Raw genomic sequence first — 26185 nt, forward strand, 5'->3', positions numbered from 1 at the left:
AACAAATATTTTGTATCGGTCTTCACGGTAGAAGACACTAAAAGCATCCCAATAATTGATAATCAAGGAGCTGTTGGGAGGGGGGATCTTAAAACAATCACTATCACTAGAGAAAAAGTACGAGGCAAACGAATGGGACTAAAGGCAGACAAGTCCCATGGACCTGATGGCCTGCATCCTCAGGTCTTAAAAGAAGTGGCTGCAGAAATAGTGGATGCATTGGTTGTAATCTACCAAAATTCCTTGGATTCTCGAGACGTCCCAGCGGATTGGGAAACCGCAAATGTAACGCCCCTATTTAAGAAAGGAGGGAGACAGAAAGGAGGAAACTATAGACCAGCTAGTCTAACATCTGTCATTGGAAAAATGCTGGAATCCATTATTTAAGCAGCAGTAGCAGGACATTTGGAAAATCATAAAACAGTCAAACAGTCAGCATGGTTTTATGAAAGGGCAATCATGTTGGAGTTCTTTGAGGATATAACGAGCAGCGTGGACAAAGGAGAACCATTAGATGTGTATTTGGATTTCCAGAAGGCATTCGATAAGGTGCCACAAAAAAAAGGTTACTGCACAACATAAGAGCTTACGGGGTTGGGAGTAATATATTAGCATGGATAGAGGATTGGGTAACTAAAAGAAAACAGTGAGTCGGGATAAATGGGTCATTTTCAAGTTGGCAAACTGTAACTAGTGGGGTGCCACAGGGATCAGTGCTGGGGCCTCAACTATTTACAATCTACATTAATGCCTTGGATGAAGGGACCGAGTGTAATGTAGCTAAGTTTGCTGATGATACAAAGATAGGTGGGAAAGCAAGTTGTGAGGAGGACGCAAAGAATCTGCAAAGGTATATGGATAGGCTAAGTGAGTGGGCAAAAATTTGGCAGATGGAATATAATATGGGAAAATGTGAGGTTATCCACTTTGGTAGGAAAAATAAAAATACAAATTATTATTTAAATGGGGAGAGATTACAAAATGCTGAGGTACAGAGGGATCTGGGTATCCTCGTACATGAAACACAAAAAGTTAGCATGCAGCTAACAGCAAGTAATTAGGAAGGCAAATGGAATGTTGGCCTTTATTGCAAGGGAGGTGGAGTATAAAAGTAGGGAAGTCCTGCTACAATTCCTGGTTGGTGAGACCACACCTGGAGTACTGCGTACAGGTTTGGTCTCCTTATTTAAAGAGGGATGTACTTGCATTGGAGGCTGTTCAGAGAAGATTGACGAGGTTGATTCCTGAAATGGATGGTTTGACTTATGAAGAAAGGTTGAGCAGGTTGAGTCTTTACTCATTGGAGTTTAGAAGAATGAGAGGTGATCTTATTCAAACGTATAAGATTCTGAGGGGGCTTGACAGGGTAGATGCAGAGAGGATGTTTCCCCTCAAAGGGGAATAAGAATATAAGAATATAAGAATTAGGAGCAGGAGTAGGCCATAAGGCCCCTCAAGCCTGCTCTGCCATTTAATAAGATCATGGCTGATCCGATCATGGACTCAGGTGCACTTCCCTGCCCGCTCCCCATAAACCCTTAATCCATTATCGGTTAAGAAGCTGTCTATCTCTGTCTTAAATTTATTCAATGTCCTGGCTTCCACAGTTCTCTGAGGCAGCGAATTCCATAGATTTACAACCCTCTGAGAGAAGAAATTTCTCCTCATCTCAGTTTTAAATGGGCGGCCCCTTATTCTAAGATCATGCCCTCTAGTTCTAGTCTTCCCTATCAGTGGAAACATACTCTCTGCATCCACCTTTTCAAGCTCCCTCATAATCTTATATGTTTCGATAAGATCACCTCTCATTCTTCTGAATTCCAATGAGTACAGGCCCAATCTACTCAACCTTTCCTCATAAATCAACCCCCTCATCCCGGGAATCAACCTAGTGAACCTTCTCTGAACTGCCTCCAAAGCAAGTATATCCTTTTGTAATTATGGAAACCAAAACTGCACGCAGTATTCGAGGTGTGGCCTCACCAATACCCTGTATAACTGTAGCAAAACGTCCCTGCTTTTATACTCTATCCCTTTTGCGATAAAGGCCAAGATTCCATTGGCCTTCCTGATCACTTGCTGTAACTGCATGCTAACCTTTTGTGTTTCATGCACAAGTACCCCCAGGTCCCGCTGTACTTTGCAATTTTTCTCCATTTAAATAATAACTTGCTCTTTGATTTTTTTCCTGCCAAAGTGCATGACCTCACTCTTTCCAACATTGTGGCCCCAAGTTTCCACATGATTTGCTCCTGATTTTTAGGAGCAACTGGTGGAGAACGGAGTATCTTAGAAATCGCAATTCTCCACATTTAAGTTTTCTGCAGTTCTAGTCATGTAGAACAGTTTCACTTTTGAACAGAATTTTTTTTTCAAAAGGGGGCATGTCCGGCCACTGACGCCTGATTTGAAAGTTTCCACAGTGAAAACGTACTCCAAACTAACTTAGAATGGAGCAAGTGAAGATTTTTGTAGGCCTGAAAAAACCTTGTCTACACATTAAAAAATCAGGCGCAGGTTACAAATTAGGCGTCCGGAACGAGGTTGGGGGGGGGGGGGCGGGGGAAGGGAAGTCATTACATTCTACAATAAATCCTTAGTTATACTTATACAAATATTATACAAATAATTCCAACCTGAATAAAAATTTATAAGCAAAGAAAAGATTAAATAAACCATGTTCCTAACTGTGTGAAAGTGCTTCAGGCAGGGAGAAGGCTGCAGGAAGCCTCACAAGTTGAGGCAGCCATTCCCGACGGCAGGGGGGGGGGAGGCAAGGAGGAGGCAGCCGTTCCCGATGGCAGGGGGGGGATGGGAGGCAGCCGTTCCCGACGGCAGCGGGGGGGAGGAGGCAGTGAGGAGGCAGCCGTTCCCGATGGCAGCGGGGGGGAGGCAGGGAGGAGGCAGCCATTCCCGACGGCAGGGGGGGGAGGAGGCAGTGAGGAGGCAGCCGTTCCCGACGGCAGGGGGGGGAGGAGGCAGTAGGAGGCAGCCGTTCCCGACGGCAGCGGTGGGGAGGCAGCCGTTCCCGATGGCAGGGGGGGTGGAGGAGGCAGCCATTCCCGACGGCGGGGGGGGGGGAAGGCCCCCCTGCCGTCGGTCGGGCCCGTCGGGAAACGGCTGCCTCAACTTCTGAGACTTCCTGCAGCCTTCTCACTGCTGCAAGAAGCCTCAGTGCCGATCATGGAAGGGCAATGTGGTTTTATTAAAAGATTTTAAAAATTGAACAGCTACAAAGAACTACAAAAATGGCCGAGTGCCAATGTTTCCTTCACAGTGCGCGTGCGCGAATGCTCCAACGCGTACGCGCAGGGTTGCCGACATGAAAAAAACTCATTTACAAAATCTGCGCGAGTGGTAGGCTCCGCCCCCTGGCATCGACATCGAGCTGCAAAGTGCTCGAGAATAGCGCGTTTTTTTTCAGGCGCCGTTTTCGGCGCGAAAAACGGGCGCCCTGCTCAGAGGGGCGCCTGTTTTGCCACGTGTGGAAACTTGGGGCCTAAATGCCATCTGCCAAATTTTTGCCCTCTCACTTAGCCTGTCTATGTCCTTTTGCAGATTTTTTGTGTCCTCCTCACACATTGTTTTTCCTCCCATCTTTGTATTGTCAGCAAAGTTGGCTACGTTACAATCGGTCCTTTCTTCCAAGTCGTTAATATAGATTGTAAATAGTTGGAGTCCCAGCACTGATCCCTGCGGCACCCCACTGGTTACTGATTGCCAACCCGAGAATGAACCATTTATCCCGACTCTCTGTTTTCTGTTAGTTCGCCAATCCTCTATCCATGCTAATATATTACCACCATCCCCGTGAACTTTTATCTTGTGCAGTAACCTTTTATGCGGCACCTTGTCAAATGCCTTCTGGAAGTCCATATACACCACATCCACTGGTTCCCCTTTATCCACCCTGTCCGTTACATCCTCAAAGAATTTCAGCAAATTTGACAAACATGACTTCCCCTTCATAAATCCAAATGGACTCTGCCTGACTGAATTATGCTTTTCCAAATGTCCTACTACTGCTTCTTTAATAATGGACTCCAACATTTTCCCAACCACAGATGTTAAGCTAACTGGTCTATATCTAGTACTAGGTGGCATAGTTTCAGAATAAGGGATCTCCCATTTAAAATGGAAATGAAAAGGAATTTCTTCTCTCAGAGGGTCGTGAATCATTGGAATTCTCTACCCCAGAGAGCTGTGGAGGTCGGGACGTTGAAAATATTTAAGGTGTAGATAGACAGATTTTTGAATGATAAGTGAGTAAAGAGTTATGGGGAACAGGCAGGGAAGTGGAGTTGAGGCCAAGATCATATCAGCCATGATCTTATTGATTGGCGGAGCAGGCTATAAGGGCCAAATGGTCTACTCCTGCTCCTACTTCTTATGTTTTTATGTTCTCATTATTATAATTTCCTTGCTTTTCTCCTTTGTGCATCTATTTATAAAGCCCAGGATCCTGTATGCTTTTTTAACCGCTTTCTTGACCTGCCCTTCCACCTTCAATGATTTGTGCACATATACCCCTTGGTCTCTCTGTTCACACATCCCTTTTAGGATTGTACCCTTTAGTTTATTTTATCTCTCCTTGTTCTTCCTACCAAAATGTATCACTTTTCTGTGTTAAATTTCACCTGCCACGTGTCTGCCCATTTCAGCAGCCTGTCTATGTCCTCTTGAAGCCCATCACTATCCTCATCACTGTTCACTCTGCTTTCAAGTTTTGTGTCATCTGCAAATTTTGAAATTGTGCCCTACACACCCAAGTCAATGACATATATCAAGAAAAGCAGTGGTCTTAGTACCAACCCCTGGGGAACACCACTGTATAACTTCCTCCAGTCCGAAAAACAACCACTACTCTCTGTTTCCTGTCACTTAGCCCATTTCGTATCCATGCTGCCACTGTCCCTTTTATTCCATGGGTTTCAACTTTGCTGGCAAGCCTATTATATGGCACTTTATCAAACACCAAGTTTATGTGCACCACTTCAATCGCATTGCCTCATCAACCCTCTCTGTTACATCATCAAAAAACTCAATCAAGTTAGTTAAACATGATTTGCCTTTAACAAATCCGTGCTGGCTTTCCTTAATTAATCCACACTTGTCCAAATGACTGTTAATTTTGTCCTGGATTATGGTTTCTAAAAGCTTCCCCACTACCGAGGTTAAACTGACTGCCTGTAATTGCTGGATTTGTCTTTACACCCTTTTTTGAACAAGGGTGTAACATTTGCACTTCTCCAGTCCTTTGGCACCATCCCGTATCTAAGGAGGATTGGAAGATTATGGCCATTATCTCCGCAATTTCCACCTTTACTTCCCTCAGTATCCTAGGATGCATCCTATCCGGTCCCGGTGACGTATCTACTTTAAATACATCCAGCCTTTCTAGTAGCTCCTCGATCAATTTTTATCCCATCCAGTATCTCAACTATCTCCTCTTTCACTATGACTTTGGCAGCATCTTCTTCCTTGGTAAGACAGATGCAAAGTACTCAGTTAGTACCTCAGCCATGCCCTCTGCCTCCATGCATAGGTCTCCATTTTGGTCCTAATTTGGGAGGAAATCATAGAGGTCCCTAAAATCCATGGATTTCCGGTACACCCCGCTTTAACCTCAATGGGAGTGCACCAGAAGAGCTGCAAATTTGGTTGCTATCCAGTTATGGCGTGTATGGCCTTACACTGGGTTGGCTTGCTGGGAGTGCCACCTCTGCCTGCATCACACAAGGCCATTGGCACAAGGGGCGGTGCTGGATACAGGGACTACCTACATTGGGGCTACCTGCCTTTATGGCGCATAGAGAAGCTATGCCTGGTAAAACCTGAAGTGTTTCTGGGCATTTATGCTGGGATAAACCCGGCTCCGTGGACTTTCGGAACCAGAAACCGGTTAATAAAATTAAGGCATATTGTATTAAAAGGAATGCAGTCTCATGGATAGAGGAATGGTTAGAGGACAAAGAGCAATGAATGTGGATAAAAAGTTATTTTGGGGATTGGCAGAATATACAGGAGAGCAAAAGCCCCCAAATTCTCTAATGCAGTTCTGGACATACTGCAGGAGCAAGTCAGGCAGAGAAAAGAGGCCTGCTTTGGCACAGAACAGTGCCAGGCCCCAAGGAGAACAGCACAAGTAAATAAAAATAGGTTGCCGAGGGCAGTCGGCGCTAATGTAACCACCTGATGCATGGCAACACATTGCAGAAAGAAGTTTACTGACCTTAAACTGTCAAGGAAAGTAAGAAGAGACAGTCACACCTTCCATGTTCCCAGCAAACAATAACTGCCCTGTTAACTTTATGACAAAAAGAATGGTTCACAGATTACACTGTTGAATCTGTTCCATTGATAACCTCACTTTTCCGCGCCATAGATGTTACCCTTGGTCACTAAACTGCTTTGACTCTTCCACAATTTCTTCTTTCTGAATAAAAGCCTCAGTGTTATCCAGTAGCTGCAATTCTTTTGATAGTTATTTCATGTGTCACTACAATATTCTTGCTGCAATTCTATCTTTTCTTTAGTGTAATCTGTAATGTAATCCCTATCTTTTCTGTTGGTCTCTTCCTGCTTGACTACTTCTCCACTATGCTCTTTATACATCTTCACTAACTTTCCTCAGTTCTCTCTTCTAAAACTGCACATACTATGAATGAAAATTTCACACTGAGCAAATCAACCCAATTCTCCAAATGCATAATTTCCTTCAAAATGTTGAATATTGGGCAAAGTTAACAAAATTAGCTATGACTGAAGCTCACATATTGTTAAATTATAAACATCACAGCTTACAACGTTGCTTTCATCTACTTTGTATTGTTATGCTCCAAACACCTTGATCTAAACTCATCACAAGCACAATATTTCTTTTGCATGATTTCTTCTTATGTCAATTCTTTTTGAGGCAGTTAGATGGAACTGCCAGGTGCAGAAATTCTTTAAATCTGCAATATTTACAGAGGCACATGTGAGCTGCCTTCCTCAATTGTTTTCAATAATTTGACTCACATTTGTCACGATAAGCAAGATAGAATTATGGGGGCCGAAATTGGTGAAGACCCCTGCCCGCTCAAGTGCCGCCCCAAGGACCGCTGATGGCCGCCGAGGTACCTGACGGTACATTGAGTGAGGTTTTCGTCATAAAGATTCTAGAAAGGGCAGCGGGCGGCAAAAGAGGGACTTATGCCGCCAATCTGGGCGGCAGCCGGCGGGAGCTCCCAATTTCGGTGGCAAAGGCATTTGCCGCCCAAATGTCGCCAAGGATGGAGTCGGGCCCACGGAGGGTCGAAGATCCGAAAAGGAAAATCACTGAAAAAAACCCCATTGGAACACCTTCGGGGGACCCCATCCAGATAAGTTGCGGTAAAGAAAAAATGTTAAAAAATGTTTACTAAACTTTTATTTCAGCTCTTCATACTCACCGTCGGGGATAGAACAGCCTCCAGCCAGCAGTCCTTCTCTATTCTGGCACCGACTCCCGCCCGCATCAATATGACATCTCGGCGGGCGGGAGGTCAGTTGCACCACTCGGCCGTCCACTGACGGGCGGTTCCCGGCGGTTGTCCCCTCCCGCCCGCTCGCCACACCAAGTGGCACTGGGCGCAATCTCAAGAGGAATGTTGGCAGCAGTGGGCGGTAAGGCCCGAGTTTGGTTGACTTACTGCCGGCTGCCATCGAGTTTTCTTGTCGGTCTCTATGTTTTCTGGGCGTTCTCCCCTCCGAGTGAGTTTGGTCAGGTCCTCATGTCGGCAGGGAGAGAAGACCGCTGGGAAGCGTCTGCTGGCGTCCGCTGGCGTGCAATGCCCACAAAAGTCCTCCTGCCCACTCCCTCCCTCCAGGCGGTCCTGTGCTCCAGCAGCAGAAGAGACCACCGCATGGAGACAGGTCTTACCTGAACGGTAAATATGAAGACCTGTAAGAAAAAGTGAGTGCACTTGTTTTCTTTATTTCTTTTGCAGGGATTTTGGTGGATGGAGTCCTCTGAAGGATTTCTAGGTTTTTTTATTTTTGCCATTCCCCCCTCCCTGGGCCAGGGTCTATCCTCAGCGTTGCTTTGCCAAGGATCGCATTTGCCGCCCAGATGCAATCTACCACCCGTTGCCACCCACAATCGGCGTGTAAGGCCCATTTTTTACGGCGGGCGTTTTTTCCCACATTTTTTCACCAAACTTCCACCCAAAGTACCATCAGGATCTTAGCGGTCCTTTCGACGGTACTTGGGCGGAACTTCGGTTTCGCCAAACTCAGGCCTAAAATTCTTTGTAGCAGCAATTAATGAAACACACATTACAGAAACAGCTTTTAAATATAATTATTGGTTCAGAAACTTCTTGAAAATATTTCTTGCTTATTGCCTCAGCTCTTGTTCTGAATGCATTGGTGTGGTGCTCCTCCCTCCCTTGCCCCATAGGAGGATTTGTGTGTCTTCTTCTTCTCTTCTTTTTAGGCATTCCCTCGGAGTCGAGGATAACTTGCTTCCACACTAAAAATGAGTTCTCAGGTGACTGAAGCATCTATTGCGGGACCTACAGTCTCTGTCACAGGTGGGGCAGATGGTGGCTGAAGGAACGGGTGGGTGGGGTGCCTGGGTTGCCGCACGCTCCTTCCACTGTCTGCGCTTGGTTTCAGCTTGTTCTCGGCGATGAGACTCAAGGTGCTCAGCACCTTCTCAAATGCTCTTCCTCCACTTTGAGTGGTCTTGGGCCAGGGATTCCCAGGTGTCGGTGGGGATGTTGCACTTTTTCAAGGAGGCTTTGACGGTGTCCTTGAAGCGTTTCCTCTGCGCCCCTGGGGCTCGCTTGCCGTGTCGAAGCTCCAAGTAGAGTGCTTGTTTTGGGAGTCTCATGTCAGGTTTGTGCCTCTATCCTGCCAATGGATTTGCAGGATCTTGCGGAGGCAGCGCTGTTGATACTTCTCCAGCATTTTGAGATGTCTGCTGTATATAGTCCACGTCTTGAGCCATATAGGAGGGCAGGTATCACTACTGCCCTGTAGACCATAAGCTTGGTGCAGGGTTTGAGGTCCTGGTCTTTAAATGCTCTCTTCCTCAGAGGACCAAAGGCTGCACTGGCACACTGAAGGCAGTGTTGGACCTTGTCGTCAATGTCTGCCCTTGTTGACAGTAGGCTCCCGAGGTATGGAAAATAGTCCACATTATCAAAATCCATGACGAGGCCTTGGACAATCGGAGGGCAATGCTGTGTAGCGGGGTCAGGTTGATAGAGGGCCATTGTCTTAAGGATATTTAGTGTAAGGCCCATGCTCTCGTACACCTCGGTGAAGGTGTGGACGATGGCTTGGAGTTTGGCCTCCAAGTGTGCGCAGACGCAATGACAGAGGACGGGACGACCTTGGATCTGGCCTGTAGGTGGTGGAGGTTGAACATAGAAACATAGAAAATAGGTGCAGGAGTAGGCCATTCGGCCCTTCGAGCCTGCATCACCATTCAATAAGTTCATGGCTGAACATGCAACTTCTGTACCCCATTCCTGCTTTCTCACCATACCCCTTGATTCCCCTAGTAGTAAGGACTACATCTAACTCCCATTTGTTCTCTAATTTAGTTCAGCTCCAGTGGGGAGCTTGCTGAAGGTGAGGTGGAGCATTGCAGCAAGGAAGATCGAAAATAGCGTTGGTGTGATGATGCAGCCTTGCTTGACTCCAGTCCGGATGTGAATTGGGTCTGTGATGGATCTGTTGGTCAGGATCACCATTTGTGTGTAATTGTCCATATGCACACATTTCCAGTAGGGATCTCTGGATATGGTTTAGGACTGGAAATCCTGACCAATTTTGCCCTCCCTAATCCAGGGACACCTAGGCTAATTGTAGTATCCCTCTGCCACTCTAACTGAGATTAGCTAACTCAGCACAGACCAGGACCATGCTGATGTGTATGGCTCAGCAACTCACTGGCTACACACTGAACCATCAGGACAACCTCAGTGATTTAGAAACTTGAGAGGAAAGCCAAGAGTTAAGTTTACAGTGCACACCACTGAATGAGAACAGCCTTTTTCTAAAACACAACGCCAACAAAACCTCTCAAGTTTTGAATCTGTATTTTTTCTTTACACAGCTGTTCAACCTTGCATGCCAATTTGCATAGAACTTATTTAAAGAGCTTCAAATCTACTTCCATATGACAATATTTTGCATGTTCTCCACTGAGTGTCATAGCTTTGCATACATAATACTTGACTATGAATGGTAGGGTTTTTTCCCGCAGCAGTTTCTACAACTAATCTTGTCACAGCAACCAATGTTAGTAAAGGTAAAAGGTGAGGGCACAATCTGGCAAAACAGGGATGGAACAGTGAGCAGGCACATTTTAGACTTGAGATTCAGAAATGAAGTCTGCAAGCCCAACCTTTAAAAAGCTTCAAATATCACAATATTTCTATTTATATATTTGTTAAAATTATTTTCATTTTTCCACATCATTCCTTGACTAAAATGGGAAGGTGACTTTTTCTCGGACCTCTGCAAATGCTGCTCCTAAGCTAAAGGCCACGAGATGTATAACAGTGAGACAACTGCAATCATCCTTTGTAATGGTATAGCATTTTAATGTATCAATGTGCTACACCACAGCTCAGATACCGCCATCAAAAGCAGTTTAAGTATTTTATCAAACACTATAATATTTGTCTTGTTATTACAAAGATATAGGGGCCGAAATTGGCCCTCTTTTTAAGAGCCGTTACCGCCTCTTTGAGGCGGCAATGGTGCGGAAAGCCATCACTGCTCGGTCGTAGCGGAGGGGCCAACATTTTGTAACTTATCCTCTTTTATTTTTGGAGCGGTGTACGGGACTGCCCCGGCTGTCTTCCTGCCTCGTCTCTTGGGTGCCAGGCCGCTGGCCTGGCCGAAACACTCCCAAGTGGCCCAGTGAACCTAACTGAAATAAATGCAGAGTTCGGAGTGGCCCTCCCCTTTAACTAAAGGGGAGGGACACTGACGTAATCAGCCCGGCGCTGATGAGTCGGAGCAGCAGCCAACCTGACACAACAGCACCACCGCTCCGCTGCCTCCCGGAACACTGCACCAACACCAAAAAAAACCCAAAGACCTCAATATCGCTCAAATCTCCGTACCATGGATTGGGCCGGAGAAAAAAATTAAAAATCAATAAGTTTAGGAGGGAGGGCAATTTCAGCCCTTTAGAGACAAAAAGCATCCACTCCTTCGAACTTCTATGATAGCTATTTGGAGCACAATAAATTGATCACCCACCAAAGTAGAAATACAGGTTACAATTTTCCAATCAAAATCTTTCTGTCAACACAGGAACATAAGAAAGTACAAGAATGAAAATGACTCTGATCTCTGATCCATCTCACTAGTACCAAGAACTAATACTTCTCAATTCCCATTAATTTTCCACAGTACCTATCTCCCTGTCCATTCCATACATTCATCTGTGTAAAGCAGTTAACTCTAAACTATCTGTGCACCTTCCCTCTTCTAAGCTTGAACTCACATCCCCTGATATTAAAGTCTATGGCAAACACTTTATTGTTTAAATTATCTGCTTCTTTAAAAATCTTGAAAGTTGAATAATATCTCCTTGAGCCTTCACTTCTCAGAATAAATGGGCTATTCAACTTATCATAGAATCATAGAAATGTACAGCACAAAAGGAGGCCATTAGGCCCATCCTGTTGGTGCCGGCCGACAAAGAGCTATCCAGCCTGATCCCAGTTTCCAGCTCTTGGTCCATAGCCTTGTAGGTTATGGCACTTCAAGTGCATATCCAAGTAATTTTTAAATGTGGTGAGGGTTTCTGGCTCTACCAGGCAGTGAGTTCCAGACCCCCACCACCCTCTGGGTGAAAACATTTCCCCTCAAATCCCCTCTAAACCTCCTACTAATTATTTTAAATCTATGCCCACTGGTTGTTGACCCCTCTGCTAAAGTAAATAGGTCCTTCCTAACCACTCTATCTAGGCCCCTCATAATTTTATACACCTCAATCAGGTCACCCCTCCTCTGTTCCAGAGAAAACAACCTCAGCCTATCCAATCTTTCCTCATAGCTACAATTCTCCAGTCCAGGCAACATCCTCGTAAATCTCCCCTGTACCCTCTCTGTGCAATTACATCTTTCCTGTCACGTGGTGACCAGAACTGCACACAGTACTCTAGCTGCGGCCTAACTAATGTTTAATACAGTTTAAGCATGACCTCCCTGCTCTCATATTCTATGCCTCGACTAATAAAGGCAAGTATTCTGTATGCCTTCTTAACCACCTTATCTACCTGTCCTACTACCTTCAGGGATCTGTGGACATGCACTCCAAGGTCCCTCTGTTCCTCTACACTTCGTAGTGTCCTACCATTTATTGTGTATTCCCTTGCCTTTTTAGCCCTCCCCAATGCATTACTTCACACTTCTCTGGATTGAATTCTGCCCACCTGATCAGTTTATTGATATCTTCCTGCATTACGCAGCTTTCTTCTTCATTATCAACCGCGAATCATAGCTCAGAGCTCTTAAACTAGGTCTTAGTTTGGTTGCCCTTTTTTTAATTCATTCATGGTATGTGAGCATCATTGGCAAAGCCAGTATCTATTGCCCATTCCTAATTACTATTAAGAAGATGATGGTGAGCCTCATTCTTGAAGCGCTGCAGTTTGAGTGGTGAAGGTACTCCCACAGAGCTAGTTGGTAGGGAGTTCCAGGATTTTGACCCAGTAACGATGAAGGATCAGCAATATATTTCTAAGTCAGAATGATGTGTGACCTGGAAAATGACTCGTTTATCCCTACTCACTTTTCTGTCCATTAACCAATCCTCTATCCATGCCAACCCCATGAGCTCTTATCTTCTTCTACCTGTGTTGCTTCAGCTGTTGCTCATATTAGTCTATTCTCTCTCTTACTCTTCCACAGTAGTCTGTATCCATTTTGTACTCTATATTTAAAGAACAAACTTGCATTTATATAGCACCTTTTGCAATCTCAGGATGTCCCAAAGCACTTTACACCAATTAGGTATTTTTGAAGTGTAGTCACTGTTGTAATGTAGGGAAACACGACAGCCAATTTGCGCACAGCAAAGTCACAGAAACAGCAAAATAAATGACCAGATAATCTAGTGATGTTGGTTGAGGAATTAATACGGACCAAGTCACTGGGAGGACTACCGTGCTCATCTTCAAAATACTTGCAGAGGATATTTTAAGTTAAGAATGTAAGAACTTAATAAATAGGAGCAAGAGTAGTCCATACAGCCCTTCGAGCCTGCTTTGCCATTCAATAAGATCATGGCTGATCATCGATTTCAACTCCACCTTCCCGCCCGATCTCCATAGCCCTTGATTCCCCTAGACTCCAAAAATTGATCTATCTCAGCCTTTAATATATTCAGAGTCTCAGCATCCACAGCCCTCTGGGGCAGAGAATTCGAAAGATTCACAACCCTCTGAGTGAAGAAATTCCTCCTCATCTCTGTCTTAAATGGCCTACTCTTTATCCTGAGACTGTGTCCCCTAGTTCTAGATACTCCAGCTAGGGGAAACAACCTCTCAGCATCAACCCTGTCAATCTCCTTCAGAATCTTGTATATTTCAATGAGATCATCTCTCATTCTTCTAAACTCCAGAGAGTATAGGCCCATTCTACACAATCTCTCATCATAAGACAGCTCTCTCATCCCAGGAATCAATCCAGTGAACCTTTGTTGCACCGCCTCCAAGGTAAGTATATCCTTCCTTAGATAAGGAGACCCAAACTGTGCACAGTACTCCAGGTGTGCTCTCACCAAGACCCTGTACAATTGTAGCAAGACTTCCTCGGGCCCAAATTGCCCCTTCGCTTAAGGCCTGTTACCGCCGGAAATCGGCGGCCATGCTACTGAGTGGAATGGCCGCTGATTTTTCGTGGAATGGCCACCATTTTGAAAATTCCGCTCCTGCGGTATCACGGCAGTGACCCGCTCCCCCAGTACTGTTCCGTTGCTGCCAATCCGTCCTAAGTGCGTCATCAGAGCGTGTACCATCGATGTTCCCCATCCGATCGCGAAATTCGGCCGAGAAAATCTTGCTCCCACTGCTCGGTGTCACCAGCAGCTTTTTCTGCCGGTGCACTAGGCTTGGAGTGTGTTCAAAATGGCGGCGCGGTGCCATTAAAGCGGAGGAGCTACTGCCGTGGTCGCCATCTTAATTTTTTGGGGCAGCTGACTGCTATGTCGGAAAGGGTTTACTACCCAATTACCGTCCCTTAGGGGTGGTAATGGACCTTAAAGAGGGGGGCAATTTCGCCCCTCGGCTAGGCTCCCAAGTCTCTTCTCATAACTACAGTTTCCCATCCCTGTCATCATCCTGGTGCACGCTCTCTATGGCATTAATGACTATTTTATGATAAAGGGACCCAAAACTGTACTTTAATGTTGGCCTAACCAGATATTTATACAAATATATTACAACGACTTTGCTCTTGTGCTCCACGTCACTATTTATAAAACCCAGAATGCTGCTGCCTTTTTTTTGCATAGTGAATTAATGTTTCAGTTGAGACCCGACATCAAAATGGTCATGGTTAAACAAGGGAAGTTTCTTTATAGCTCAACCACAATAATAAGCAGAAAGGCAAAAAACAGGTAGGACAATAAATATTATTTGATAGCTGAAGGTCAAGATAATTCATTGCAAAAATCGATTTTATCGATGCACTACTGAAGTACAATGGCACATCAAACATATAGTCATCTTTTAAAAGGATCTTTTTTTCCAGTAAGTGAATAGTAGAATCGTGTTACAGGATGTTTAGAAACATGGCTGTAAATTGCTGATGCAATACTGAAACAGCATCACTCATCAACATATCTAAAAAAAAAATCAACGATTGATATGTCCCAAAGCACTTCACAGATAATGGGGTTAGATTAAGCCTCACCCACCCAGCAGGGAATTAGAACATAAGAAACATAAGAAATAGGAGCAGGAATAGGCCATCCGGCCCCTCGAGCCTGCTCTGCAATTGATGGGATCGGATCAGGCACTCATTTTACACCCCACCTGAAGCTATGAAGAAAGATTGGATCGGCCGGGGTTGTTTTCTTTGGAACAGAGGGGACTGAGGGGAGACTAAATTGAGGTGTATAAAATTATGACAAGTCTAGATAGAGTGAATGGGAAGCACCTATTTCTTCATATAGTGCCTGGAGATTTTTACATCCACCTCACGAGGCAGACAGTGCCTTAACTTAACAACGGATCCTAATGATGACGCCTCTGATCATGCAGCAGTCCTTCTATGCACTGAAGTATCAACATAGATAACGAATGCCTCTTTAATCCACAATTTTCTAACTCAAAGACAAGAGTACTACCACCGATCCCAGCTGACAATTAGGTTTAAAAAATTGCAAATTTATTGAAAGTACAGGTATATTCAAAACATTCTTGTTTGAATTATTTTGTAACACTATAGTGGATTTTACAGTAGCTGTAGTTTGATTATTTTTGCTGTAGAAACAAGAATTATTAGAGCAGTCTCCTCCTGGCACTGAAGCAGGCAAAACAATTCCTTGCAACAGCAACAATGCTCCTTTAAGAACACACTGCGAATGCATTATGAAACATTTGTTGTATGACTATAGGGTCATTAATGGGTGACGAATAGCTGTAGGACAAAAGAGTGAATGTTAACCTTGCTCACAAGCTAGTACTTAATAAGAATTTACCAGTCTAGTAATAAGAAAAGCACAAGCACAGGAGAAAGCCGCTCTCAAGTGGATTATCCTTAATATTAGGGCCAGTTAGTAGGAATAACAAGCTTTTAAAAAAAATGAGTTGTGACGATCATGTGATCTAATTCTACCAGAAATGAGTTGCCAAGAATTCATTTGAAACATAGAAACATAGAAAAATAGGTACGGGAATAGACAATTCGGCCCTTCGAGCCTGCACCACCATTCAATAAGGTCATGGCTGATCATTCACCTCAGTAGCCCTTTCCTGCTTTCTCTCCATACCCCTTCATCCCTTTAGCCGTAAAGGCCATATCTAGCTCTCTCTTAAATATATCCAATGAACTGGATTCAACAACTCTCTGTGGTAGGGAATTCCACAGGTTAACAACTCTCTGAGTGAAGAAGTTGCTCCTCATCTCAGTCCTAAATGGGTTATCCCTTAACCTTAGACTATGTCCCCTGGTTCTGGACTTTCCCAACATCGGGAACATTCTTCCTGCATCTAACCTGTCTAAACCTGGAAACTACTGACGCAGAGGGTGTGAAGACACGCCAAGCCAAGTACGCCCAGCATTACTACCACCAACCGGCGGACCCGGGGAAAATTGATAACAAATAACAAATCCCATGGTACTTTTCGAAGAAGAGCTGCGAATTCTCTCAGTATTCCAGCCAACATTCATCCATCAACCAGCACTGTCACAAAAACATAATAGCTGGCCATAGATCTCATTGTGTGAGTGATCTTGCTATGTGCAAATTTGCTGCTGCTGTTTACCATTCATAATGGTAATTAATTGGCTGTCGAGCACTTCGGGATGTCTCCAGGAAAGAGAGACTTGCATTTTTATAGTGCCTTTTTCGACCACAGGAGGTTCCAAAGCACTTTATAGCCAGTGAAGTAATTTTGATGTGTAGTTACTATTGTAATGTAAAAAACATGGCAGCCAATTTGCGCACAGCAAGTTCCCACGAACAGCAATGTGATATTGACCAGATAATCTGTTTTAGTGATGCTGAGGAATAATTATTGGCCAGGATACCGAGGATAACTGCCCTGCTCTTCTTAGAATTCACTGGATCCCTTCATTGGATATGATTGTGTATTCTGGCTGGATGACTCAAAAAATTATTCCTGGATCCCAGTTGCACCAGTGTAAACGCTACAGAATTTAAAGGCCCAGTCCAAATGGGGTAGAATCCCAGGGTGCCAGGATCCAAGCCATATTCCAGGCCACCATCCCTAGCGTAATTGCAACTTGTGACCTCTCCAGCCCCATGACAAATGACAACGAGTAATCTAATTAATCATATGGCATGTCTATTGTAGATGATTGTGCACTAAATTGTGAAATCGTGAATCTATGCACACTCATTTCCAAACAATCCTCAGCTTTGGTAACAGCCATTTTAGTTGGAAAGAACAGTAAGAATTTCACAAGAATGATACTCAAAGTAAGGTCTTTGATTCAAGTATTGATTCAGTAAGAACTGAAGATCACACGACTTTCAGTTTGCAATGTCACATTGGAGTTATCGAACTACTTAAACTCTTTCAACTGATCTTGTCATTTCCCATGAGAATGTACATTAATTCAAAAATCACGTAAGAACAGGAGTAGGCCATTTCGCCTAATCATTTAGGCTATCTGTGATTCGATGAACAGGAGTAGGCCATTTAGCCACTGAGCATGTTTTGCCATTCAATGAGATCATGGCTGATCTGTAATCTAACTCCAGATATCCGCCTTTGTCCCATATCCCTTAACACCTTTGGTTAACAGAAATCTATCAACCTCAGCTTTAAAATTAACAATTGGCCCAGCATCATTTACGGAAGTGAGTTCCAAATTTCTACCACCCTTTACTACTGAAACACCTGGCTCTAATTTTTAGCCCATGAACCCTAGGGCTAGATTCCCCAATCAGGGGAAATAAGTTCCCTTTAATCTTTTAAATTCCAGGGAATACAACCCTAGTTTGTGTAATTTCTCTTGATAATTTAGCCCTTGCAGTCCAGGTATCATTCTAGTAAATCTACGTTTTACTCCCTCCAAGGCCATTATATCCTTCCTAAGGTGTGGTGCCCAGAACTGAACTCAGTGCTCCAGGTGTGGTCTAAACAGGGTTTTGTATAGCTGCAGCATGACTTCTGACCCCTTGTAATCTAGTCCTCTAGATATAAAGGCCAGCATTCCATTAGCCGCTTTGATTATTTTTTCTACCTGTCCATGGCATTTTAATGACTGATTTACACAGACCCTCAAGTCTATTGCTAGCTTTTCCCCATTTAGAAAGTACTCAGATGTATCATTTTTAGGTCCAAAGTGGATGACCTAATACATGCTTACATTGAAATCCATTTGTCACAGTTTTGCCCATTCACTTAATTTATTACTATCTCTTTGCAACTGTTACGTCTTGAATAAAAAGTCAGACCAGATACTGCAAGCTCAAAGTAATGTGTGACCGTAGTCCTTTATTAGAGGTCTCAGAGTGCCTCTCCAGCCTGTGAGGCCTCCTTATGTACAGGTGCTCCGAAGGGATTGTGGGATCCCTTGGGACTCCAGGAGATGAGCCCTCTGGTGGTTAAACATGGTATCTACAGGTTTACATATAAAACAACACTTCCACCCAAAGTCAATCGTGTAACTATTTACAATGTGAGTCAATCTGGAGCCTTCCTTTCCCTGGTTGATCGTCTCGGTGCAAATGCTGGTTTTGGTGAGTCGTTTGTTGGGCCCTCGCTGGGCTGCTGCGCAACTGGCCTTTCTGGGCTGCTGGGGGTGGTGAATCTTGCTGGGCTGCTGCGGGTGATGGGTTCTGCTTCGTGGTCAACCGCTGGGTCGGTTGCCACTTGTGTGTGTGTTGGAGGGTCGAAAAAGATACAGTCTATTGTGGGTTGTTCCGGATAGTCCGTGAATCTGAGTTTGGTTTGGTCCAAGTGTTTCCTGCAGGTGAGTCCATTTGAAAGTTTGACCAGAAACACCCTCTCCCCTCTTTGGCCAAGACAGTGCTGGAAAGCCACTTGGGACCTGGTCCATAGTTCAACACAAATACAGGATTATTAATCTCGATTTCACGTGACACATTTGTGCTATCATGATATGTATTCTGTTGAAGCTGCCTGCTCTCTACTAATTCGTGTTGATCAGGGTGGACTGACTAGAGCCTTGTCTTAAGTGCCCTTTTCATGAGCAGTTCAGCGGGGGGAACCCCAGTGAGCAAGTGGGGTTGGGTGCGGTAACTAAGCAGGACTCGGGATAGGCGAGTCTGCAGTGAGCCTTCAGTTACCTTCTTCAAGCTCTGCTTGATAGTTTGCACTGCTCGCTCTGCCTTACCGTTGGACACTGGTTTAAACGGGGCAGATGTGACATGTTTGATCCCATTGCGGGTCATGAATTCTTTGAACTCGGCACTGGCGAAGTACGGCCCATTGTCACTCACAAGGACGTCAGGCAGGCCGTGCGTGGCAAACATGGCCCTCAGGCTTTCAATGCTGGCAGCGGACGTGCTTGCCGACATTATCACACATTCAGTCCACTTGGTGTATGCATCTACAACCACTAAAAACATTTTTCCCAAGAATGGGTCTGCATAGTCGACATGGACCCTGGACCACGGTTTGGAGGGCCAGGACCATAAAGTTAATGGCGCCTCCCTGGGAGCATTACTTAACTGTGAACATGTATTACAGGACTCTAAATCTGAATCGATACCAGGCCACCACAGATGGGATCTGGCTATCGCTTTCATCATTATGATGCCTGGTTGGGTGCTGTGGCGATCACTAATGAAAGTGTCCCTGCCCTTTTTTGGCACCACTACCCGATTACCTCATAGGAGGCAGTCTGCCTGTATAGACATTTAATCTCTGCACCACTGCATGGCTTTATTTCTTCCTGCATCTCTAACGGGACACTAGACCAACTCCTGTGGAGCACACAGTTTTTTACTAAAGACAGTAAGGGGTCCTGGCTCGTCCAGGTTCTAATCTGTCGGGCGGTAGCAGGTGATTGCTCACTCTCGAATGCTTCCATTACCATAACTAAATCTGCGGGCTGTGCCATCTCCACCCTGTGGTGGGCAATGACAGCCTACTGAGAGCATCGGCACAGTTTTCTGTGCCTGGCCTGTGGCGGATGGCGTAGTTGTATGCGGACAACGTGAGGTGGATTGACCCATCCACCTCCACGGAGGTGTGTGGGGGGCCTGACCCATCCACCTCCATGGCACGAACCTGGTATTGCAGTACTTCCAGGAACGGTGCAGTGGCTCTCGGCCTTTTGGCTAAGAGCATTGGCGCAGAGTGATCCTTGATGTGTGCAAGGTGACCTCTGGCGTTTGTGATTTGACAAAGAATTGGAAAGATTGGCAACGAAAAAATAAAAAATAAATAAATAAATAAAAACGTGAGCGCCCATCTCTGGATGCGGGCCGATGCATTCGGATTTATCCCCTTACTTTCAGAAAAGAGGGATATAAGTGGCTTATGGTCGGTTTCCAATTCAAATTTGAGTCCAAACACATATTGTTGTATTTTCTTTACCCCATAAACACATACTAACGCTTCTTTTTCGATCATGCTGTAGGCCTTCTCAGCCTTAGACGGACTTCTGGATGCATAAACAACCGGTTGCAATTTCCCAAATTCATTAGCTTGTTGCAATAAACACCCGACACCATACGACGATACATCACATGCTCGTACCAAACACTTACATGGATCGTACAACACAAGCAATTTGTTTGAGCATAACAGTTTCTTAGCTTTCTCAAAGGCATTTTCTTGGCTATTACCCCATACCCATTCATCTCCTTTACGCAGTAAAGAGTGCAGGGATTCTAACAATGTGCTAAGACCCGGTAAGAAGTTACCCAAGTAGTTCAGGAGTCCTAGAAACGACCACAGCTCCATCACGTTCTGTGATCTCGGTGCGTTCTTGATTGCCTTCGTCTTCGAATCAGTGGGCCTGATGCCATCCGCTGCGATTCTTCTCCCCAGGAACTCCACTTCAGGCACCAGGAAGCGCACTTCGAGCATTTTAACCTGAGCCCCACACGATTAAGCCGACTAAGTATCTCCTCCAGTTTCTGCAGGTGCTCAACGGTGTCCCGACCTGTAACCAAAATGTCATCCTGGAAGACCACGGTGCGGGGGAACGACTTCAGCAAGCTTTCCATGTTCCTCTGGAATATTGCTGCGGACGATCGAATCCCAAACGGGCATCTGTTGTAAATAAAGAGACCTTTGTGCGTGTTGATGTAGGTGAGGCCCTTCGATGATTCCTCCAGCTCCTGCAACATGTAGGTCAAGTCCAGCTTCGTGAACGTTTTTCCTCCCACCAGCGTCGCAAATAGATCATCTGCCTTTGGTAGCAGGTATTGATCCTGCAGGGAGAAACGATTGATAGTTACTTTGTAAACACCACAGATTCTGACGGTGCCGTCTTCGTTGAGGACTGGGCCAATCGGACTGGCCGACTCACTGAATTCGATTGGCGAAATGATGCCCTCTCGTTGCAGCCTGTCCAGCTCGATCTCCACCCTCTCTCTCATCATGTAAGGTACCGCTCTCGCCTTGTGATGGATGGGTCGTGCACCCGGAATCAAGTGGATCTGCACTTTTGCTCCTTGGAACTTCCTGATGCCCAGTTCAAAAAGCGAAGGAAACTTGTTTAGGACCTGGGCACATGAAGCGCGTCGACGGACGAGAGCGCTCAGACGTCGTCCCAGTTCCAGCGTATCTTTCCCAGCCAGCTCCTGCTGAACAGCGTGAGGCCATCGCCCGGTACCACCCAGAGTGGCAAATTGTGCACCGCTCCATTGTAGGAAACCTTTACGGTAGCACTGCCAATTACGGGAATCAGTTCCTTTATGTGCGTTCTCAGTTTAGTACGAATGGGGGTCAGGACTGGCCTTGAGACCTTGCTGCACCACAATTTATCGCAAGTCTTTTTGCTCATTATGGACTGGCTCGCGCCCGTATCCAGCTCCAGTGACTCCGGGAATCCATTTAATTCAACCTTCAGCATTATCGGGGGCACTTTGTGGTAAATGTGTGCACCTCATATACCTCTGCCTCCTCAGTCTGGGGCTCTGGTTCATCGTGATCCACCGTGGATCTCTCCTCCTCTGCAACATGGTGGTTTGCAGGATTAGCAGCTCACCTGCACATACGTTGGAGGTGTCCCATTGTTCCACAGCCCTTGCAGATGTACCCTTTGAAGCGGCATGAATGAAAACGATGATCATCCCTACAGCGCCAACAAGGTGTTAATGGCCTTGCATTCACCACCCTTGATGGTGGGCTCTGAGTCACCTGCGGATGTGCAGCTGCAGGCATGTAAGCCCTGCCCTGTACATTACGATTCGAAAACAACTTTACTTTGTTCACAGTACTTGCAGCAGCATTCGTGTGCTGAGAGATTTGTTTGATATTGTCACTGATGGTGATAAACGCCTGGGCTATCGTTATGCCTTTACTCAAGGTTGGGGTCTCTGCAGTCAAAAGTTTGCGAAGTATTACTTCATGGCCAATGCCAAGTACAAAGAAGTCCCTGAGCCTGTGCTTCAAGTGTCCTTCAAATTCGCAATGCCCTGCAAGGCCCTTCAGCTCGGCGACGTAGCTCGTCACTTTCTGGCCTTCAGACCTCTTGTACATGTAGAACCAATACCTCACCATCAGAACGCTTTCTTTTGGGTTTAGATGCTCCCGGACCAGTGTGCACAAATCATCATACAACTTCTCTGTGGGTTGGAGCGAGCAGATTTTTCATGAGACCCCTTCGTTTGGCAATGTTCGCTTCTCCTTCCAGCTCGTTGGCCACAAAATATTGGTTGAGTCGCTCCACGAAGGTTTCCCAATCATCTCCCTCCGAAAATTTCTCCAGGATGTCCACGGTTCTCTGCACTGTTGCAGTGGGGTTCGTCATCTGTATCTCGTCACCAGTTGTTATGTCTTGAATAAAAAGTCAGGCCAGATACTGCAAACTCAAAGTATGTGTGACCGTAGTCCTTTATTACAGGCCTCCAGAGTGCCTCTCCAGCCTGTGAGGCCTCCTTATGTGCAAGTGCTCCCAAGGGATTGTGGGATCCCTTGGGACTCCAGGAGATCAGCCCCCTGGTGATTAAACATGATATTTACAGGTTTACATATATAACAGTAACCTTATGCTTAAATCGACACTGCTTACAATTCCACCTATCTTTGTGTCATCAGCAAACTTGGTTACGTGGCTCTCTAGCCCATCTCTGTGATCACTGTGTGGAATGCTCTACAACACTGCAAAATATAGCACTTGGGCTGCATGGCCTGTTTTTGTGTTGTAACTTCTATACATTTCTGTGATGTACATAGGAATTTTTAAGAACAGGAAGAAATAATTCGGCAAGTTTGCCCATTTTTGATGGATCTCAAGTCTACCCAGCCATCTTCTCACCATAACCTTCATCTTCTCTTCGGATACATAATTACCGTTCAATTAATTTAAATCAAACTCTCAAGCTTAAACTGCCTTTCCCCTATGATTAGTTCCACAAGTCCATGACAAACGTTTTAAAATGTTATTTTTGTCAACGTGTTTTCAGATGTTATGAATATACAAACTTACAAAATGAAACAATTTACAATTTGGGGAGATATTCAACTTCCATTGACTTCATAAGAACATAAGAACATAAGAAATAGGAGCAGGAGTCAGCCACTAGGCCAAACGAGTCTGCTCTGCCATTTAATAAGATCATGGCTGATCTGATCATGGACTCAGCTCCACTTCCCTGCCCTCTCCCGATAACACTTTATTCCCTTATTGCTCAAAAATCTGTCTATTTCCGCCTTAAATATATTCAATGACCCAGCCTCCACAGCTCTCTGGGGCCGAGAATTCCACAGATATACAACCCTCTGAGAGAAGAAATTCCTCCTCATCAGTTTTAAATGGGCAGCCCCTTATTCTGAGACTATTTCCCCTATGAGTGGAAATATGCTCTCAGCATCCACCTTGTCTAGCCCCCTCATGATCTTATATGTTTCAATAAGATCACCTCTCATTCTTCTGAACTCCAATGAGTATAGGCCCAACCTACTCAATCTATCTTCATAAGTCAACCCCCTCATCTCTAGAATCAATCTAGTGAACCTACTTTGAACAGCCTCCAATGCAAGTATATCCACATGCCAGACACGAGACTCCCAAAGCAAGTGCTCTAATCGGATCGCCTTCATGGCAAACAAGCCAAAGGTCGGCAGCGTAAATGCTACAAGGACACTCTCAAAGCCTCCCTGATAAAGTGCAACATCCCCACTCACACCTGGGAGTCCCTGGCCCAAGACCGCCCTAAATGGAGGAAGTGGATCCGAGAGGGCACTGAGCACCTCGAGTCTCAACACCGAGAGCATGCAGAAATCAAGCGCAGACAGCGGAAAGAGCGTGCGGTGAACCCGCCCCACCTGTTCCCTCAACGACTATATGTCCCACCTGTGACAGAGTCTGTGGCTCTCGTATTGGACTGTTCAGCCACCAAAGAACTCACTTCAGAAGTGGAAACAAGTCTTCCTCGATTCCGAGGGACTGCCTATGATGATGATCCTTCCTTAAATACGGAGACCAAAACTGTACGCAGTACTCCAGATGTGGCCTCACCAATACCCTGCACAGTTGTATCAGGACTTCTCTGCTTTTATACTCTATCCCCCTTGCAATAAAGGCCAACATTCCATTTGCCTTCCTAATTGCTTGCTGTACCTGTATACTCACTTTTTGTGTTTCATGCACAAGGACCCCCAGGTCTCTCTGTACTGCAGCACTTTGCAATTTTTCTCCATTTAAATTATAATTTGCTTTTCTATTTTTTCTGCCAAAGTGGATAACCTCACATTTTCCCACATTATACTCCATCTGCCAAATTTTTGCCCACTTACTTAGCCTGTCTATGTCCTTTTGCAGATTTTTTTGTGTCCTCCTCACAATTTGCTTTCCCACCCATTTTGTATCATCAGCAAACTTGGCAAGATAACACTCGGTCCCTTCATCCAAGTCATTAATATAGAATGTAAATAGTTGAGGCCCCAGCACCGATCCCTGAGGCACCCCACTAGTTAATGTTTGCCAACCCAAAAATGACGCATTTATCCCGACATTCTGTTTTCTGTTAGTTAGTCAATCCTTTATCCATGCTAATATATTATCCCCAACCCCATGAACCTTTATCTTGTGCAGTAACCTTTTATGTGGCACCTTATCGAATGCCTTCTGGAAATCCAAATACATCACATCCACTGGTTACCCCTTCTCCCCCCCCCCCCGCTCGTTACATCCTCAAAGAATTCCAGCAAATTTGTCAAACATGATTTCCATTTCATAAAACCATGCTGACTCTGCCTGACTGAATTATGCTTTTGCAAATGTGCCGCTACTGCTTCCTTAATAATGGACTCCAGCATTTTCCCAATCACAGATGTTAGGCTAACTGGTCTATAGTTTCCTGCTTTTTGTCTGCCTCCTTTTTTAAATAGGGGCGTTACATTTACGGTTTTCCAATCTGCTGGGACCGCCCCAGAAACCAGGGAATTTTGGTAGATCACAACCAATGCATCCACTATTTCCACAGCCACTTCTTTTAAGACCCTAGGATGCAAGCCATCAGGTCCAGGGGACTTGTCCACCGTTAGTCCCATTATTTTACTGAGTACTACTTCTTTAGTGATAGTGATTGTATTAAATTCCTCCCTTCCCATAGCCCTTTGATTATTCACTATTTGGATGTTTTTAGTGTCTTCTACCGTGAAGATCAATACAAAATATTTATTCAACATCTCTGCCATTTCCCTATTCTCCATTATTAATTCCCCAGTCTCATCCAGTAGGGGACCAACTTTAGCCACTCTTTTCCTTTTTATGTACCTGTAGAAACTTTTACTATCTGTTTTTATATTTCATGCTAATTTACTCTCATAATCTATCTTCCCTCTCTTTATCATTTTTTTAGTCATTCTTTGCTGGCTTTTAAAAGTTTCCCAATCCTCTGGCCTCCCACTAGTCTTGGTGACCTTGTATACCCTTGTTTTCAATTTGATACCATCCCTTATTTCCTTAGTTAGCCACGGATGCTTACCCTTTCTCTTACAGTCTTTCCTTCTCATTGGTATATATTTTTGTTGCGAGTGATGGAATAAAAATCAGTTGGGTTACATTATGGGGCCTTGATCTGTTTCTGCTCATTTTGCACCCTCACCCAAGGTGAATTTTACTCTCAACTAAATCCAGCATGTATCCTTATAAGAAATTGAAAAATATGATTCTTGTGACATTAAATGATGGCTACTCCAAAGAAACATCCATAGCAAATTGTTTTGCATCACAATTCCCACTATTAACTCCCACTCTAGATTGTATAGCTTTAAAATAAGTATATTCAACAAAATGCATGTGTATTAACAAGTCAGAATTTTGGGTTAGGTTATATAAACACCAA

At 44.8% G+C, this 26185-nt stretch overlaps 1 long non-coding RNA gene across 1 annotated transcript in view; it reads left to right on the plus strand.

Moving 5' to 3' along the window:
• The window catches only part of LOC139240638 (uncharacterized), a 123374-nt gene that overhangs the window by 66256 nt on the left and 30933 nt on the right, over window positions 1-26185 (plus strand). The window lies entirely within an intron of this gene.

This window comes from Pristiophorus japonicus, chromosome 2, assembly GCF_044704955.1.
Source record: "Pristiophorus japonicus isolate sPriJap1 chromosome 2, sPriJap1.hap1, whole genome shotgun sequence".
NCBI lineage: Eukaryota > Metazoa > Chordata > Chondrichthyes > Pristiophoridae > Pristiophorus > Pristiophorus japonicus.